The sequence below is a fragment of the Lepidochelys olivacea genome (assembly GCF_965140295.1).
Source record: "Lepidochelys olivacea isolate rLepOli2 genome assembly, chromosome: 2".
NCBI lineage: Eukaryota > Metazoa > Chordata > Testudines > Cheloniidae > Lepidochelys > Lepidochelys olivacea.
In genome coordinates this window covers 56,470,483-56,488,768 of record NC_140412.1, presented here as the reverse complement: position 1 = coordinate 56,488,768, position 18,286 = coordinate 56,470,483, and the positions used below count along the sequence as shown (strand labels likewise).

The 18,286-nt window shown below is 39.8% G+C and overlaps 1 long non-coding RNA gene across 1 annotated transcript in view; it reads left to right on the top strand.

Annotated features, from left to right (window-relative positions):
- Positions 1–11,096, top strand: part of LOC311517154 — a 95,087-nt gene extending 83,991 nt beyond the window's left edge. Inside the window, exons 3-5 of the long non-coding RNA XR_014710617.1 lie at positions 5,476–5,575; positions 10,287–10,374; positions 10,911–11,096. This is a non-coding gene — a long non-coding RNA (uncharacterized lncRNA). The remainder of the gene's footprint in view (positions 1–5,475; positions 5,576–10,286; positions 10,375–10,910) is intronic.
- Positions 11,097–18,286: the final 7,190 nt, after the last annotated feature.

Below are 18,286 nucleotides of genomic sequence, written 5' to 3'. Positions count from 1 at the left end.
CTGAATAAGGATTGTTTTTCAGAAATATTCTCATTTTAAATTGCTAAAAACTTCTATTTTTGTGTTTATTAATAAAACAATTCTCTCTCCGACTAAAGCTGTTAAAACAATACACTTAACCTGACTGTCACCTCAGATAGCTGGCCTACAGGACTGCAAATCTGGGACTTTTGTTCTGTTTTCCAGGAAAGTCATGCATGGGTTGCTGCTGCAACCTTGAGATGGGATTGGGCCATAAAAAAAAATGACATAAACAAAAGTCAGAGATGTCGGTGTTAAAGATATAGCCATTTTTCAATTATGTCATTAAAATAATACTTACTAAAGGTCAGATTCTTCCCTCTTAATGCACACTCTCTACTCCCACAGATTACATGGGTAAAGGGACTGTTCGCAGTAGGCAAGTACATATGTAAGTATTCACAGGATTGGGGCCTAGAATGGTGCTTTATTTTATGGTCCATAGTAACGTTTCAAAGTTCTACTTGCCCCCCACTAATTCTCTTTTCAGTAAGTTTTTACAAAAAAAGAACTCCAGAAAGTTTATTTCCCACCTCCACCACCCTTGCTGTAAAGCATAAACCAAATTTATAGCAATGCTACAAGGACTCTCTGAAATACACCCAGAGAACTATTCCTCCCACCATATTTTGTTGAGAGACATAGATTTCCATATTAGTCCTATCACAGGTACTACGTCGCATTTGCCCCACTTTCTCTTTGAGAACAAGATCTCCCTTAGATTCTTCTGACAGCACCTCACAAGAATCTTCTTGAGTGCCTCAGAGTTCACAATCCAAATAGAATTATCCATGCTACCAACCAGAGAATCCAATTGCCAGGAGTTATGCGAGGAGAATTTTCCAGTGCTCCTGAAACCATGTGTAAAAAGCAGTTATGCTGATGGCAGTGGGAGGAGGAGAGAAATGGAAAAGTGTCCCAATTGTCTTGCTGGGAGTTTTGTCAGTTTTTCCTTTAGCTGAATAGCCTCGGTACTATTTGGAGCCACATACTGACAGCACACACCAGCTCAACGAAACAGCACATCAGCCTACCCATTTTAAAAATACCTAATTGTACCCAAGTCCAGTAAATACAGTGCAGCTAATGTAAATACTTTTGGAATAAAGAAATGAGGAGTACCGTGGTGGAGATTTGTGGGTTGGTGAGGTGAATTTTACCTTTGCTTTGCAGAGAATTCCCAGGTCCATGCTGTGGCTCAGCAGCATTCCTTTTCTAAATATTTTATGTAACAATAATGAACAGTAATTTAACAGGAAGCCTGCAGCTTTCAACCACTGTGATTATCTCAGCAATGCGGCTAGTTTCACAATGCTGGTTTTAATCAAATTGAATCCGTCAAAATTACTCTTAAGGAACTCATTAGGCAGCCACACTGTTTTTGGGATAGCATTTCCATCTAAAAACAATTTCTTCTTGATCGTCAAAACTTTTTAGACTGCTAAGTTGTGTCTCATCTTATATATATTTCCATGATTTGAAAAGATATTTCTACACATTAGAGTAAGGAACTGCGCTTCACTCAAGAAGTTGTGAGCGTGTTAAATGAAACACTGAAATAGTAGGCAGGACAGTTATAACATGGGCCTTCCTGAAGCTCACTGATGGCAATGGAAAGTCTCCCATTCATTCCAGTCTGCTTTGGGTCAGTGCCTTAACCATTGAAATACTTTGCCCTTAGATCTATAGCTACAGGGGTAGCAAAGTAAAAGTCAGCCAAGCTTGCAAAATGTGAAATGATTGAGTGATATTGTAATGTGATTAATTTTAGGGAGGGTAGAGAATTCTTCAGCATGCTCTGTTTATTACAGTGATCCTTTATTGGTCTGTATCCAAAATTTTAGATGGACAGGGAAAGCATGGCAGTGACTAAGAACATCATCATGGTGAAGGAGCGCATGGAAAAGGAGAGAGATGCTGAGGCAGCTCATGGATGCCACCCTCAGTCAGAATGCCGTCCTGCAAAACATGCTCCTGCAAGGCCAGCAGGCCCTGTAATTTGGGGCCCAGACTTGTCTTTCAGCCCCTGGACAATGCTAGCTACTGGAACCAGCAACAACCCCTAACTGCCACATACACCCAGCAGTGCTATCAGTGGCTCCCATTCACCTCTCAGATCCAACCTCTGGGCACTGAGGACACTTGCATGTGGGAGTCCAGCTCCTTTGAGCTCTGCAGTGCGCCTGACAATTTTGAGCCATGGCACTCTATCCCAGAACCCATGTGGACAAGAAAAGGCAGGGTGTAAACTCACCTGTAACTTTATGCCCCACTCTCCCCCCACCCAAAATGGTGTATTTGAAATGTTCTTACTGTTGTACTTGGAGTTCTGTTTGCACTGCTGTGTTCATTAAAAGTTTGTATATAGTTGGTTATTTTATAGATTGGTGTTGTGCCCTAGGTATACCCCAACACCCCTGTGGGTCATTATTGCTCTGCGGCCAACTCCAAATAACTGCTCTTCTCCTCAACGTGGTATGACCTAATGGTCAGAGACAGAGGGTCTGTCCTTAGAGTCAGGGCAACAAGGCTTAATGGCCTACATCTGTATGGTGGCCCTTTAGCATCGGGCAGTATGGCCTACTGGCCAGATTCAGTAGGCCAGCCCTTCAGCACTGGGCAGTATGGCCTAGTGGCCAAAAAGGGGGTGGGCTGCCACTGGGTCAGTGGGGATCCCTCCGAAACGCACTGACTCTGTACGCAGAACCGCAACTGGATCAATGTCTGGTTCCCCTGGGCAACTTCCTACCCTACTTTCCTGCTCTGTAGTCTGCAGGTCCTCTAGTTCTCTGGGGTAGTCGCAAGGCAAAGTTCCTGACGACTCCTTCCCTTCGTGGGTTTCCATGGACAGTTGGGTATTCACCTGGGTCTCAGCGTGTCTGGTCTCTGTGGTCTAGGGCTCTGACAGCTCCTGGACAGGAGCCTGCAACATACATTCTCTCTCCTCTCTAGTCGGCGGACTGAGCTGAGCTGCTCCCTTTTATACTGGATTCCATTTGGAGTATGCCCACAGGGGAGAAGGGTGTGACCTGCTCAGTCCTTAGTATGGGGTTAACCCTTTCCAGCCTAGTGTGGGGCAGGATTATCCACCACAATTGGTTAGTTAAATGTATTTCCAAATATAAAGATAATTATTTTTAATTGGTTTCATTAAAACTTTATCATTGGCTTTTTATTGGGGTTTATTCATAATAAAAACCATTCACAGTACAGAAAATCCTTTAAATAAAGATGAAATAATACATGGATTTTGCAAGACCACATGGGGAAGATCACAGTGCTCGCAATGTCTTTATCCCAACTGGCTAACATGTTCAGCCATGAAACTTAAAATACAAACAATAGACATCCCTTACAGAACTTACCAGACTGTTTGTGTTCTCTGTGGGGTGCTTTGCTGGCTGCTCGAACCTCTGAGCTAGTCTCCACATTTCAGCCTCCCCCTCTGCCACAAGTTTCTTATGTGGTCTTAGGTAAGTCACCTAATCTCTCTTGGCTTCAGTTACCCACCTGTAAAATGGGGTAGTACTATCTTCCTTCCGTCCACCTATTGTCTGTCTTGCCAATTTAAATTGTAAGCTCTTTGAGACAGGGATTCTCTCTTACTATGTGTTTGTACAGTCCCTACATAATGGGAACTTGATCTTGGCTGGACCCTACAGGCACTCTTGTAAAACAAATAAAATGCTAAAAAGAAAACTATTAAACTAAAGTTCTAAACTGGTGACAATTGCCAAATTCAAAAGGGCTGTGAATGAATTCTGAATGTCAGATATTTACACGGTATATTCCAGATAAATAAATTAATGGTAAACCCAATTGATTCCATGTGTTATCAAGAACATCTTCTGCTGTGAATACCTCAACAACAGAACATAAGGGTCCATTATTTTTATTCACTACCACTATCTGGAACTATTGTTAATCCCAAATCTTAAACTTGTATTATTGACATCTTTTTAGACTTTAGCCAGCTCAGCATTTCTCAGCATAATTATTGGTTGTGCAATTGGAATGTTAACATGCAGTATTTCTGTGTAATTGCATTCTATGCTTTACCTCAGAGCTCCCTTTTCAGCTGCTAAATTGAACTACAACCCTCTGTGGTATTGTTTGTGGAAAATACCATTTTTTTAAAGACTTTTGACCTAGATTCCTTAATGTTTTCCTAAAGAGAATTTTCCAGACTTTACCTAGAGACTTGTTAGGCAAAACACACAGGAAATCAAGGAAAATTACATTGCAAAGTTTTGTTTTCTGAAGTAAGAGATCCCACAATCAGAAGAAAAAGCAACTCTGCCAAAAAGTGGTCACTGTACAGTATAGCCATAGGCATCTACATACTCAATAGCCATAGTTGTTATCACTATCAACACAAACCTGTATAAACAGCAACCACAAGGAGAAGGAAATGAGTAATTTTTTATGAACTGAATAGAGCTGCATGAGAAATGTCCTTGAGAATTATTTACTTCATAACTGTCAGTGCAGAAGAGTGATCGGAAGCAGGGCCTAGCTAGCAATTTATAGGTTTCTCTCTCTTATCCTGAAATTGATTTTTCTTTAGGGTTTTGACAAAAATAACTCCAAGACCACATTTAAAATATCTATTAATTTATGAAAAACCCCTCATCAGCCAGTGGTTTTACTTGTGTTTGCAGCCACCTTTGTCATTTTAAAAAAGTGATAAGTTTCTTTCTCAAAGTCTCATTGAATATGTAATTGTATAAAATTGAAAAAAAATATTCAAGTCTCTGACCTCAAGTTACTTGAGGATTTTTTTTAAAGACTCATTTGACCTTATGGTTGGCATGTCAGCAAATTAGATTTAGGTATTGAAGCTCCCAAGAGTTCTAATTATGGCTTATATGTATATTCTGCAATTCATTAAAAAAAACATGCTTTACAATAGCATCGATATATACTTATTTGCATGTACATCAAAATGTGATCTGAATAATCTAACTTTTACAGAATAGCTTTAATTTTTCTGGTGTATTTAGATGTATCATAAATATTCATAACTGTTATTCACTGTTGACAAGCATTTCTTGAACAGTCTGGGCAAGAATAGTTTACATTCACTTTTGAAGTAGCTGGAACTGATAACTGGACTGCTCAAGAACATCTAGAAATATGAAATATGATCCTTTTAAAAAAATAACTAAGCTGATTGCCCCAGGTATGACATCTATGGAGGACAACGAGATTACAGACTTGGGACAGTAATGAGAATGGCTCATGTTTGCTATTCCTCATTCACATTGCAAACTTGTCATGAAAATGGATTACCTGCAGTTCTGTGCTATTTTCAATTTTTGTCTTGTCATGATAATAAGACATCAGAAGTTTAATGTGCAGTATAGCCTGTGAAATCCAATAGCATATAAAGATGTGTGGATATTAAAATACTTGCTGCTGCAACCTCTTCCCTTATACCCATGTACTCACCAGGCTGCCAAATCAACATCACTGGCGCTATTGCCTACTGCATTTTTGTTTCTGGGAATTACATTACAGCTCTGTAAGAGAAATGGACCTCTTCTTCAGAAAGGTGAGAAGTATATAAATATTATGAGTTGTGGGCTACCTCTAAGTCTGGGTCTACCCAAACCTTCGCAGTGTATCCCCAACATACCAAATTAGAAATGATGTACACTTGACCTTAGCAATAGTCTGTTTTAGTGGTATGACCATTGCTCTCCTTAATTAACCTAGAGTTCAGTCTTGCAAGGTGCGGAGTGCCTCTTAAAAGATGATGACTTCCATGGACCTCAAGGAGGCTGTCAGTACCTTGACTGGACCCTTACACTTTTGCTAACTTGTAAGGACAAAGAATATAATATCCAGCTAACTGAGACATAGAATATTGAAGATATCAAATGTAAACATTCAAGAGAAATGTTGGCCATGACATCTTCCTATCCCACTCTCATCAGTCTTTTCCATCTCTAAATTCTAGAGTTAGTCCATTCCCCTAACGATAAAGGTTTGTTCCTTACAAAACAGTGCTTTGCCCAATATAATTTTAAATATTGCATAACTTCAGCTGGGAAACTATTCCACTGTCTTATTGATCTCACTCTCAGGAGGTATTTCCTGATACTGGCCAAATTTTTCAAAAATAGGAGCATAAATTTAGGCTCCTAAATCCATATTTAGGTGTCTACAGGTGAAATTATCATAAGTTCCGAAGGGCTAGATTTTTAAAAGTGTTTAGGTACCTAATGATGCGGCTAGACCTAAATAGATTTAAAAAAAAACAAAACACCTAAGCATATAAGTTCTATCAATTTTGATGGGAGTTAGGTGCCGATGCACTTTTGAAAATTCCACTAGGTTCCTATCCACCTAAATACGTCTAAAAAATTGGCCCAAAATACTTATGAGCACAAGTTTCATTGAAATTATTGAAGTTTAAGGGCCAGATTTTGAAAGGTACTTAGGCACCTGGTGTAGATAGGTGCCTATTAGGCTTTTGAAAACCGCCTAGAAGGGCATTGGTGCAACATTAATTTCAGTGGGAGTTAGTCTCTAACACCTGAAAACCCCACTAGGCTCTTATCTCCATATTTAGGTGCCTAAATACCTTTAGAAATCTGGTCAATGAGACTATTCAGTGTACATAAAGTGAGCAGAATTGAGCCCTAAAATTATAATAAAAGTCTATTTAGTGAATAATTACTTATGTTAAGTCTCTGTAGTTGCAATCTGTGTGTCTATTTATACAGTATGTCTATACTCATTAGTAAATGCCTGTAACTAAAATATTTGTATTTCAGCGATCCACTACATTACTTTGTACAAACTTTTCATATACAAAACTCATAAAGTACCATTTCTATCAATTAAGCTCAAGTATATGCAGAGGCAAACAAAGCTGAAAGTATATTGAATTTGATTTTAAGTCTCCCATAAGCCAGGAAATGTAGTTACATTTTCCCAAGCTGCCCCTAATTAACACTATTGTTCCAAGTATTAAAATAAGATTACATATAACATAGCATGTAAGGTCAAACAACAGGGTCTCAAATTTCTTAACTCTGATTTTTATGCATATGTGTGTATGTTTAAGTAAGGTCCTTACTGTTATTTTAACAATTTAGTTTGTGTTCAATTTCCTTTGCTAGGGGATGAGAACTTTATCGTAAAAGAAAAAAAAATAATTTCAGTGACAATCCTTCTTGTTCTTTAGTTATTTTCTGGATCATTTTTTTCTGGGTCTTTCTGATCCCAGTGAAAGTACAAGTCTGCATGCATCCCCAATGTATTATATCAACATTTACAATGAATGAGGACTACAAGCTGAAAGGCTGACGTCCCACCACTGAGTGGAGTTTAGGAGCACAGATAACATTCCATGTATAGTGATAGTTCCTTGCCTGTAAGTCCTGTTCTGCAAATGCTTACCTATAAGTTGTCCATAACTTTACACACAAGTGTAGTCTCATTCAATTCAAATGGGTGAATGTCTGTGGAACGGGGCTTGAAATGTCATACTTTGCCATGCACTGCAAAGGAGCACGAGTAGAGAAAGAACACATGCAGCATTACCCTTTAGTTCCCTGGCACCTCTGCACAGAGGTTAACTATAATCCCAGTCCTTGGTTATTGCCCTCCCAGAGCACAAGTTCCAGGAGATCCCAGCATCTCCTCAAATGTGGTACAAAGAAATAGAGCTCTTCCAAATCAGCTGATGGAGCTGTGCTGGTATGGAGAGGTGTATTTGCTCTTTCTGGTGTAACCCAGGGCTGAATATAACAAGGACCAGCCCGCACTTGTAACACCAACAGACCCCCAGTTGTCGGCATCAACCCTGGGAACTTTTCAGTTAAATACATGTGCCTCTATTGTCTACTGCATGAGCTAAATGCTATATTGCCTTTAGCTAAGGCTGTAGTATAGAGCACACTCATTAATCTCTAAGTGGTCTTGGTGCCACTAGATGGGACAGAACACCACACCCAGAAGGGGTGTGGGTTACATATCCATTACAATAAACTATAGACAGAACTTTATATATTTAAAAAAAATTAATATGTTTTAATGGTATAAAATACCTAGAGTCATGGCTAGCCATTTCAAATAGGTTTGCTTGTTCATTATATTAATATATGCAATATAATATATATTACATTACTAAGGCTTGCAAGTTGCTATGCTGCAGTTTCTATGGTACAGAGGATTGAAATCTTTGTTACAATGCACTGGCACTGTCCTGGTTACTGGGATAAATACAGCAGCACCTAGGAACTGATACTGTTTGGATATTTCCATTAGCTTCTTTTGGAGCAGGACCAGAGCCATTACTAGCATTAGTTGTTTGTGTGTTTGTTTCTTCAAAAAAGATTATAGCCATGTATTTTTTGAGTTTCTTAACTCAAAAATAACTCCACTGAGGAACCTCAAACTTTTAAAAAATTGCTTCTCTCTGATTTAAGAATAAGTATGAGACATTTTAGGCCTAAGGGAGATTTTCTGTGAAATTTAAACACAAAGGGGTGAAAAAATTGGGTTAATAGTGGTAAATGTGTCACAACCTTACTTATGGAGTTCTTAACTACTGCACCAGAATGTAAGCATGTGTAGTACTTCTAAAAATGTATCATTAGAAGAGATGTTGTCTCTCCAAACGATAGTTAAATGTACAGTAGAATATTTGTACAAGCTGTTGAAATACATCTGTTTTGATTCTTTGGTAAAGAGAGGGGAAGGGCAAGAAGCTCCAGCATGTGTTTACCATGGCCCTGACTCAACATAAGCCTTGAAATTACTTTTTGGTGTACAAACAGTGTGGTTTCCCCATCAAAAGGTTATTTGTTATAAAAGGGCTTTATTCGGTAAAACATTGGGAACATTCACTTTTTAATTAGAGCAGCCAGGCTTCTGACCAGTCTAAGGTCAAAGTTATGGCATTTTATGATGCTTCTTTTCCTGATTATAAAAGAAACAAAAAAGTGCAGCAGAACCAATTTCATCCCCTGAGTATTCCCTACAGCTCAGTTACCCCATGAAAAAATAAACCATCAACTGTAACACCGAGTGTGCTTTCTTAATGTCTTGAGGACTTGTTTAAACTCTGTGGAGCAGGAGGTTAGCTCATGGTGGTTTTCTCCCTGTTATCCCTCAGTGTGTTAGAAATTTTAAAAAACACGTTTCATTAATTTCCTCTTCTCATAGATATACATCCTTATTTTTAAATCAGTTTTTATTTGGTGTTTATTTGCATTTGGTTTTTATGAGTTAAATAACAGTAGGTCAAATGTCAGATTAGATACCTTTTTCCTTGTGCTCAAGGGAACAGTTTTCTTTTTACTGAACATTATGAGAAATTCTAGATACAGTAGTAGGACATTGTTTGATTTCAGCTTGTTATGTTAAATTAATCTTAAAATAATTAACTTTAAAAACTATATTTAAGATCATAGTACATAATCACGCGAGACATTTGAAATATTTAAAATAATTGAATTCAGTCTTTGTGAAAAAACAAAAAAAAAAGAGACGTTCAAAATAAAACCAATTTGTATTGTCAGTTGTTGGGCAAGCTGGTTTTATTATACAGGCTGCTTAATGTGATAAAGCATAATGAAACCAGTTAAGAATGCCCTTAATTTTGAACTACAATGACCATAGTGCATCCATGCTCCTGATATGGAGTTAATGTTCTAAGATGCCTTTCAGGAGAGAGATTACCAATATGCTATGGACATTTGTTCATGCCATAAAACTATCTCTCAGTCATGTCTCAGCACAAGATGTACCTTGGAAGGTTAATTATAGATATTTCTTTAAACTTTTTTTTTCCCTCCATATTAGGATATTCGTAAGAATGATTTCTGCTCGATTTCATGTGGGACACAGTATGTAATACTCAGCTCCAGTATACAATTGTATAATTCCTGCTATATCACCAATCAGCACAACAGGCATTATATGTCCTGAGAGGAATTTCCTAATACAATATTATTTATGGTCGTCCTGAAGACTTGCTAATCATTATCTTCTAAAAGATGACAAAGGCAAGAAAAAGCCCATATGGCCATCTAGTGCTTATTGTGAGAAATACAGCTCAGCAATTTCTTTTCACTAACATTATTTACCATTTGATAGTGTTTTCATAGCTTTTCTGTGACTGTGAACATATTTTAATGGTGCCTTATATTTCTACCATCCTGACTGTAACACTGAAATTCCTAGAAAACAGGTTTATTTAATAGCTTCAGTTATTTCTATTCCTATTAACTGCGTCTCTCTCTGTCTAGACTTTCAGACCACACTCACCATTATGGTCTCCGAAGGCTTTTGAAATATGGATATTGATACCTTACAGCAGAGATTTAAGGAAGTTAGGTGAGTACATTGAATTGCAATGGGAGTTGGGTGCCTAACCCCCTTTGGCTACATTAAAAATCACATCCTACATTCTCATATTCTCCAATATTTTTTATTAGGCCCCAAATCGCCTTGATTTATTAGGCCCCAAATCGCCTTGATTTATTCCTCAGGATTGGGTTATAAAAACCAATAGCTGATGTGTTGAAATATATGCCTGCAAACAATTTGTAAGTGCATTCAATGTGACAAGTTCAGGTTCCTCCACACAGAAAAAAAGAATTTATCCTGCCCCCCATACAACCAATAAGAGTTTTGTCGTTGACTTTAGTGGGAGTAGGAACTGGGCCCAGATTAGCTACAATACTTATTAATGTTTTGGAATACTAAGATTTTAATTAGGTAGGTGCAAATGTGTTTAAATATAGTAAGAGTCAGTCTACATCCTCACCTGAAACATGAAACAGATCTTTTCTGCAGATTCAAAAATGTATAGTTAAATCCCCCCGTTATTATTTTCATTATTGTGTTTCTATTCCCCTCTCCACTTCCAGGTTACAGACAGAAGCAGATGTTCTGATGAGAGAGACAGCACCTCTTGTGGCATTTCTGGACTGACTCGAAGCAAAAAGAGCAGAAATTTTACAAGAGAGCATGTTTTTAAAACATTTGATGACCCCAAGAGCCTCAGAGAAGTTGTGGGTGCTTGTCAGAATTTGAACCTCTAAACTTATTGAGGTTTAGCCAGCATTACATGTGTCCCTATAGGACATTTTGCCAATGAGTTCACTAACTTGCTGTCTTTTAATAAAATATGATGTTGTCTGCCATTGCTATGGACCCACTTTGTGCTCCTACCTGACCTACATCTGCCACATTTGTTAGTTATGGTATCAGAATGTTTATGAACTCAAAGTTTGAGGGGGAGTGTTTCTAACATAGGGATGAATGAAGTTAAATGAAATTAAATGAAAACCCAGACAAACCCAGCAGCTGTAGCAGGATGTGGAATCCAGAGGACTATTCAAAAGGTAGTAGAAACATCTGAGGAGCTTTAGCTCATTGAGTCATCTCCCAGGTCATCACTAAATAGTGCAAAAAACATACAAAGATCACTATGCTGTCACTTCTCTGGATATGTCTACCCAGCAACTAAACGCCTGCAGCTGGCCCATGCCAGCTAACTTGGGCACACAGGGCTCCGGCTGCGGAGCTGTTTCACTGCTGTGTAGACTTCCAGGCTCAGGCTGGAGCCCAGGCTCTTGGACCCTGTGAGGTGGGAGGATCCCAGAGCTCAGGCTCCAACCTGAGCCCAGAGGTCTACATAGCAATGAAACAACCCCACAAACCAAGCCTGAGTCAGCTGGCACGGGCCAGCCATCGATGTCGAGTTGCTGTGTAGATATACCCTATGTTTTCCTGTATGTTGTTAGTTAGATGACACACTCAGCAGTGGTTAGACTTAAAAGAAAGAGGAGATAGCAACTCATGAGAATACCTTGGAGGAAATCTGTGTGACAGATATGGCAATTTCCTGCAATATCCTGAACAAACCTTATTGAATTAAATTAAACCTTATTTAATTAAGTTTAAATATCTTAGGAATTCACTGTATTAAGAATGAAAATGTGTATGTATTATTGTAGAATTATATGTAACCACTCTAGGGAGGAGACCTGACTAACGTAAACCCTGGGAAGTGTTATCATCTTTAAAAGACTAATTTAAGCAAAGTGAACTTTTTAAAGTAAAGTGGGGATGAGGAGGGGACCTTTTCTCTGCTGATCACTTGTTACATGAGGACAGATCAACGCCCCTCACCACCACTGTATAAAGAAGGAACTCACAGATTCTCTGGGAGGAGGGTGCTTGTTCTGAGCCAAAGCAGTTATGTACTTGTAACCACACAAAAATCCCTTGGTGGGATTTGAAGGACCGTTCACCTGCCAGAGCCCTTTTCAGGGTTGGGCTGATCTCTGGTAAGCTTATTAGCATGTCTATGGCTCTTCATTTTAATATGATGTCTCTGAAATGCTTTACCTTAAAAATAAATGTGCTTGCTTAGAAAGGGCTGTGTGCTAACTTATAACTGTAGTAATTATGCTGTATAGTGCCTCTGAAGAGAAGGCAAAGCAGTTCAGCTTAGAAAGTCTGTCTTGCTGGGGAATATCACAGTGTTGGAGGGGAACTGTGCAGCCTAGAAATAACACGATCAGAAGGGAGAGCTACATGTCTCCATTCAGGAGAGGTAATGGCTGGGGAACTGAAAGCCTCAGAGTGGTGTCCTTGCTGGACCACAATGAGGAAATACAGGTGGCATAGCAAAAGGTATTTCAGAAGATTGACCTAACTGGATGCACTTGATGCCTGGAGTACTAATAGCTAATGGGATAGTGACTTTAGACTATGGTGCTAGTGAGCTTTTCAGGATGTGATCAATTATCTGGGTGTATAGAAAGGTGATTTGAGGCAGAACTGGAGACATAACAATGGTTTGGTCTTCATGTGGCAGGCTGTTCTTACCTTGGATGGAAAAGTGGGTATAAGAAACGTGTATATTTTAGAGAGGACTTTCTTTACAGAGACTTTCTCCCTCTCCAAAATAGAGGTGTATGGCAAAGTGCTGGGAACCAATAGCTGAGCCACCACTCTGGTCACTTAAACACCAATTAATTCTGCACAGGGTGAACCTGACAGGGCCTGACTAGAGAATTAGAATGGGCTGGGGCAGGACTAATGAGCAAATTGTCCCATTAACAAAGGAGGTATAAGAAGACCCAGGAATAGGGTGACCATATTTCCCAAAGGGAAAAAGGGAAAACCACTTGAGGCTCACACAAGTCCCTGCCCTCCTCAGCTCAAGCTGCTTGCCCAATCCTCCCACCCTCCCATGCATGGGGCTAGCACAAGCTGTTTGCCTGAGCCCCCTCCAACATGTGAGGCTGACCTTAGGGGACCCACCCACACACCACAAGGGCTGGCCCAAGCTGCCTGGTGTCATGGTTTGCCCGAACCCCACCATGCAGAGCTGGTGCTGCCAACTCTCCCCGCTCCCGAATGGTTCTCTGTGCCCCACTAAGGGGGCATGCCCCACTTTTTTGGCAAAACTGGGCATTGCCAAAAAAAATTGGCCACCCGGGACAGAGGTTAAAAAGGGGATTGCCCCACCCTACAAAGGAAGGAAGTGCAGGGGAGAGGCAGGCAGGCTTGTAGAGCCAGAGCCAGCACAGATCTCTAGGTAGAGATAGCTCTTTCCTTTCCTCTTCTTCTCTCGGCAGAGAACCACGGTAAAACTGAAACTGTCAATAATTATGGTGTATGGTTCAATAAGGTGGTGGGAGGAGCCAGCTTAAAAAAAACTGCACTGGGGTGTCTAACAACTGAAGGTCTTTGAGTCTGTGTAGACAGAGAAGAAGATAGGAGTGTCACCCTGTCACAAGGAGGTTACATCAAAACAAAGAAAAACTGAGATTTCCAAAACCATTCAGGGGCTTTAGCTCACATCTTCCAATTGCTTTAATGAAGGATATCTGTCTAAATCCCCTAAACAGCATTGCAAATGTTAATCCCTGTTCCTGTCATTTAACTATGTACTGCCAGCACATTACAAAATATCCTGTATCAGCCATGGGAGAATGGGAGTTAACAATCTATTTGCAGATCACAAGGTCTATCTTTTTTAAAATGATTGCGAGGGGAGCATTACAAAATGCCTATGGACTTAACCCTGCTCCTATTCAAGTCTGCAACAGTTTTGTCTGGTTTTAGAGTACACTGAAATGGAAGGGGGCGCCTTCCTCGTACCAGTCAATGCAAAGGAGGACGTGTAGGGGAGCACTCTACCCAAAGCAGAGGGAGAAGGGGAAATGTATCACTGCTCCCCACTTGCTCTTGCCATTGCTTCAGTGGAAGTAGGATCAGGACCTACAGTAGTAGATCATTTACATCAAAAATCACAGTCGGAATAGGAGCCCCCCTCTAAGAAATTGCCCAACATTTTCCTGCAGCCATATTTGAAGAAGGAAGCACCCTATAAACACTTATGCTTAGGGGAATATCCAGGAACAACCGTATTTTAGGTATTTGTACAGCTCTCCTGTTACCATTGTGTCCAAGCACCTCGCAGTCTTTATCTTCAGAACACCCTTGTGACAAAAAGAAGTACTATTATCTCCCACTTGAGAGGGGGATTGAGGTACAGAGACTCTTGCCCAAGGACAGATGGCAAATCTGTGAGGGATTTAAACCCAAATCTCCGAATCATAGGCTATCCCTGGACCATCCTTCCCTCACTAGACCCACGGTGACTCCATTAGTACTGTACCATGTTGAAAAACACACACATGAAAACGTACTTGTAATATTAATAATATTATTTTTTAAGAAACTCTATTTGAACTATTCACTGAATAGTTTTTCCTCCACTTTCCATAGAAATCATAACTCTTCTAGGATCTCACTACTCTGTTAGAGGCCTCTCATTATATCATATTTACCATACAACTTCCTTAATTCTTTTGCATATTCAAGGTCCTTGTGAACTGGTATTAGTTAAACAACACTTTCTTACAAATTGTGGCTCAGGGGACTGGAAATGGGATAAAGACTCTTTCACCTCTAGGACTATGGTTCAAATATCACTTATGTCACTACTAATTAAAGGAATGTGGGAGCCTATCTAAAAGTTCTTACTTTAGTTACTAATTGACTATAGATATATCATAACAAAGATGCCAGTGATGCTTCTATGTCTTACTGAAGGAAAATGGATGGTAAACTTCATTTGCAGCCCTCTGAGACAGAGTTGGGTGGACAGCTTGGAGAATTGTGTACTACTACTGCCCAAACTTCAGTTTCCAGGGCTGTCAGTCCATCCCCTTTCAGGAGCATTACGTTCACTTAAAAAAAATAATTTTAACAGAAAAGGATGTTATTGCTTACACTGAGGTCACTGAAAAGGTGATACCGCTCTCAGTGATGCTAATGTGAAGGTATAGGAGAGACGTGAGTTAATTGTATAGTTACCACTCTATTATTGATTTATGCTTTCCTGACATTTACAGAGAAATAAAATAGAGTTTATATTATGCATACTCTATAGCAAAATACAAGATGTGAAAATTATTGCACAGTAAGTCACTTTTCATTATCAAAGCTACTGCATATAAAGGGATGGTGTTAGGAAAATGTGTATTTTTTCTTCCTGTAGTTTCTTCTACTTAAGTCCACCAAATGAACCTAGATTTAATTTTACATTTTTTGGGCAGAGAGATGAAGAGTGTCTTATCGGCTTCATTGATCAATTCCCACCAATAGTCAATGGCTTTCTGAAGTGTCCTAACTCTGTGACTATGGTCACCATTTTAGTTTAGACACACACAAGGTCCTATATATTTATTTCAAAATTTGTTCCACACATTCTCTATTATTGAAAAGTAATCAGTTATCTCAGGCAGCAGAAGATGCATGAATGATATAGCAATACTAGTCAAAAGGTACTTATTTGCATCATAAGTGACACTCTTAGGAAACCATGAATACAATTTGTCTTTCCCTCATATTTTTTCTTCCCATTTCAATATGATCAGTAACTTGTATGTCTCTTTTGTTTAGTATTTAGGACATCAGACCTTCTAAAAATAGAAAATTCCTTGAAAAGCTTAATCAAAAGTCCTTTTCACTGGATCACATCTAAGGTTTAGCTTCAGTAGCATGCAAGGCAGCTACAGTTAATGGGTCACATGCCTCACTTTTCCATTCCCTACGTTATGCAAGGCTACATGAAGTGGGGAGCCAGGAGATGATGCTGTGATATTCAGCTTTTCAAAGGGGAAGCAGGGGAAGGGAAGAATGGAATTCATTTCTTACTGCAACCTTCTGTCATTAGAGTCAGGCAGGATAACAGATGAAGAATCTGGGATTGCATTCTATTCCAGTGGGTCAGCTGTATACATACAGGTTGCACGAATAATAGGTCTCAAAAGGTCTCCATTTCAGGACCCTGAAAAGATATGTCAGGATTTATTTCCGCACACAGACCCCAACCTCAGACCCAAGTGCTTACCTACGTTCCTGGGTTAGACCTGAGGAGCAGACCATGTACCTGGGAGTGTGCTCCCCATCAATCTGTGTTAAAGAATAATATTAAACCAAGATGCTGCTGTGAAAATACTGTTCTTTCCCCTATATAGTACTGTGTTTTCCCATCCACACTAGTAATTAAAACAGTTTTATACTACTAATGGTAGCAGAAGATTATAATACTACAGAGCTTAACTGTGGGTTGTGAAATGTTGATGAACAGGTGTGGTGTGTCTTTGCTTTCTACACAACATTAAGAATATGAGGAAACCCCAGGGACAAAATTGAGTTCCAAGTAATTGTTTGCTAACTATACAAACATACAAGGCCTAGCTACATATAGGCTATGTTTACACTACGCAGCACTTACAGGGTACGTGTAGTTACATGTGGCAGTAAAAAACACACCACATCTGCACATGTCATTGAAGTGGTCTGGTGGGTGGGAAGCAGCAGGGAAAGGCTTCACGGTGGCAAGGAAAGGCTCTGCCAGGGAGCAGCAGCAGTGAAAGATTGAGTCTTTCCCTACTGCTTCCCTGCTGCCTACTCTCTACCAGGGCCTTTCCCCACTGCCAGAGTCCTTACCTCTAGATATGGGGAGCTGGCAGAGCCTTGTACTGTGGTGAGGACAGGCTCTGGTGGGAGGAAGCAGCAGGGAAAGATTAAGCCTTTTCACACTGCTTCCCTTGCTGATTGCCCCGTGCTAGAGCCTTTCCCTGCTGTCAGAGTCTTTTCCTGAGGCTGGAAAAGGCTCCAGTAGTGGGTAGGCAGTGGAACACTACACAACTAAAAGTAGCAGTGTAAACAGGGAGACGTGGCTTTGGCAACTAGAGAGCCTTGAAGGGTATACACTCATGTACATCCCCATACCTGTCAGGCGTGTCTTCACTCTACTCACCTAAATTAAGCCTCACTGTCTGTACAGCTGTTCATACGAATGCTAGGGGAGCTACACAAGTATTTGCTCTACGAAGGGCAGAAATAAATGTGCAATGTAGACATAGTCATTATATACAGTTGTTCTGTTAGGATTTGGTGGCTTCTGCAATGAGAATAGAATGGGAGGTCCACTAGAAGGCTCCAAAACTATTTAAAGGGAAACTACTCAGTTACTATGCACAACAATTTTCCTGGTCTATGTCTGCAGTTAATTCACATTCAGCACCACTGAAGCCCATCGCTGACACTCAGGCCTGATCTGTACCAAAGAACTGAACCCTTTGTAATGAAACAGGTTGTATTGAACCAGTTTAATTACAAACAGCTTAGTGCATCTGTCAAGGTTCCTTCCCCACTCTAAACTCTAGGGTACAGATGTGGGGACCTGCATGAAAACCCCCTAAGCTTATTTTACCAGCTTAGGTTAAAACTTCCCCAAGGTACAAACTATTTTACCTTTTGCCCTTGGTACTTTATTTGCTGCCACCACCAAGCGTCTAACAGATATATAACCAGGAAAGAGCCCGCTTGGAAACGTCTTTCCCCCCAAAATCCTCCCCAAACCCTACACCCCCTTTCCTGGGGAAGGCTTGATAAAAATCTTCACCAATTTGCATAGGTGAACACAGACCCAAACTCTTGGATCTTAAGAACAATGAAAAAGCAATCAGGTTCTTAAAAGAAGAATTTTAATAGAAGAAAAAGTAAAAGAATAAGCTCTGTAAAATCAGGATGGTAAATACCTTACAGGGTAATCAGATTCAAAACATAGAGAATCCCTCTAGGCAAAACCTTAAGTTACAAAAAGACACAAAATCAGGAATATCCATTCCATTCAGCACAGCTATTTTATCAGCCATTTAAACAAAACAGAATCTAACGCATATCTAGCTAGATTATTTACTAAGTT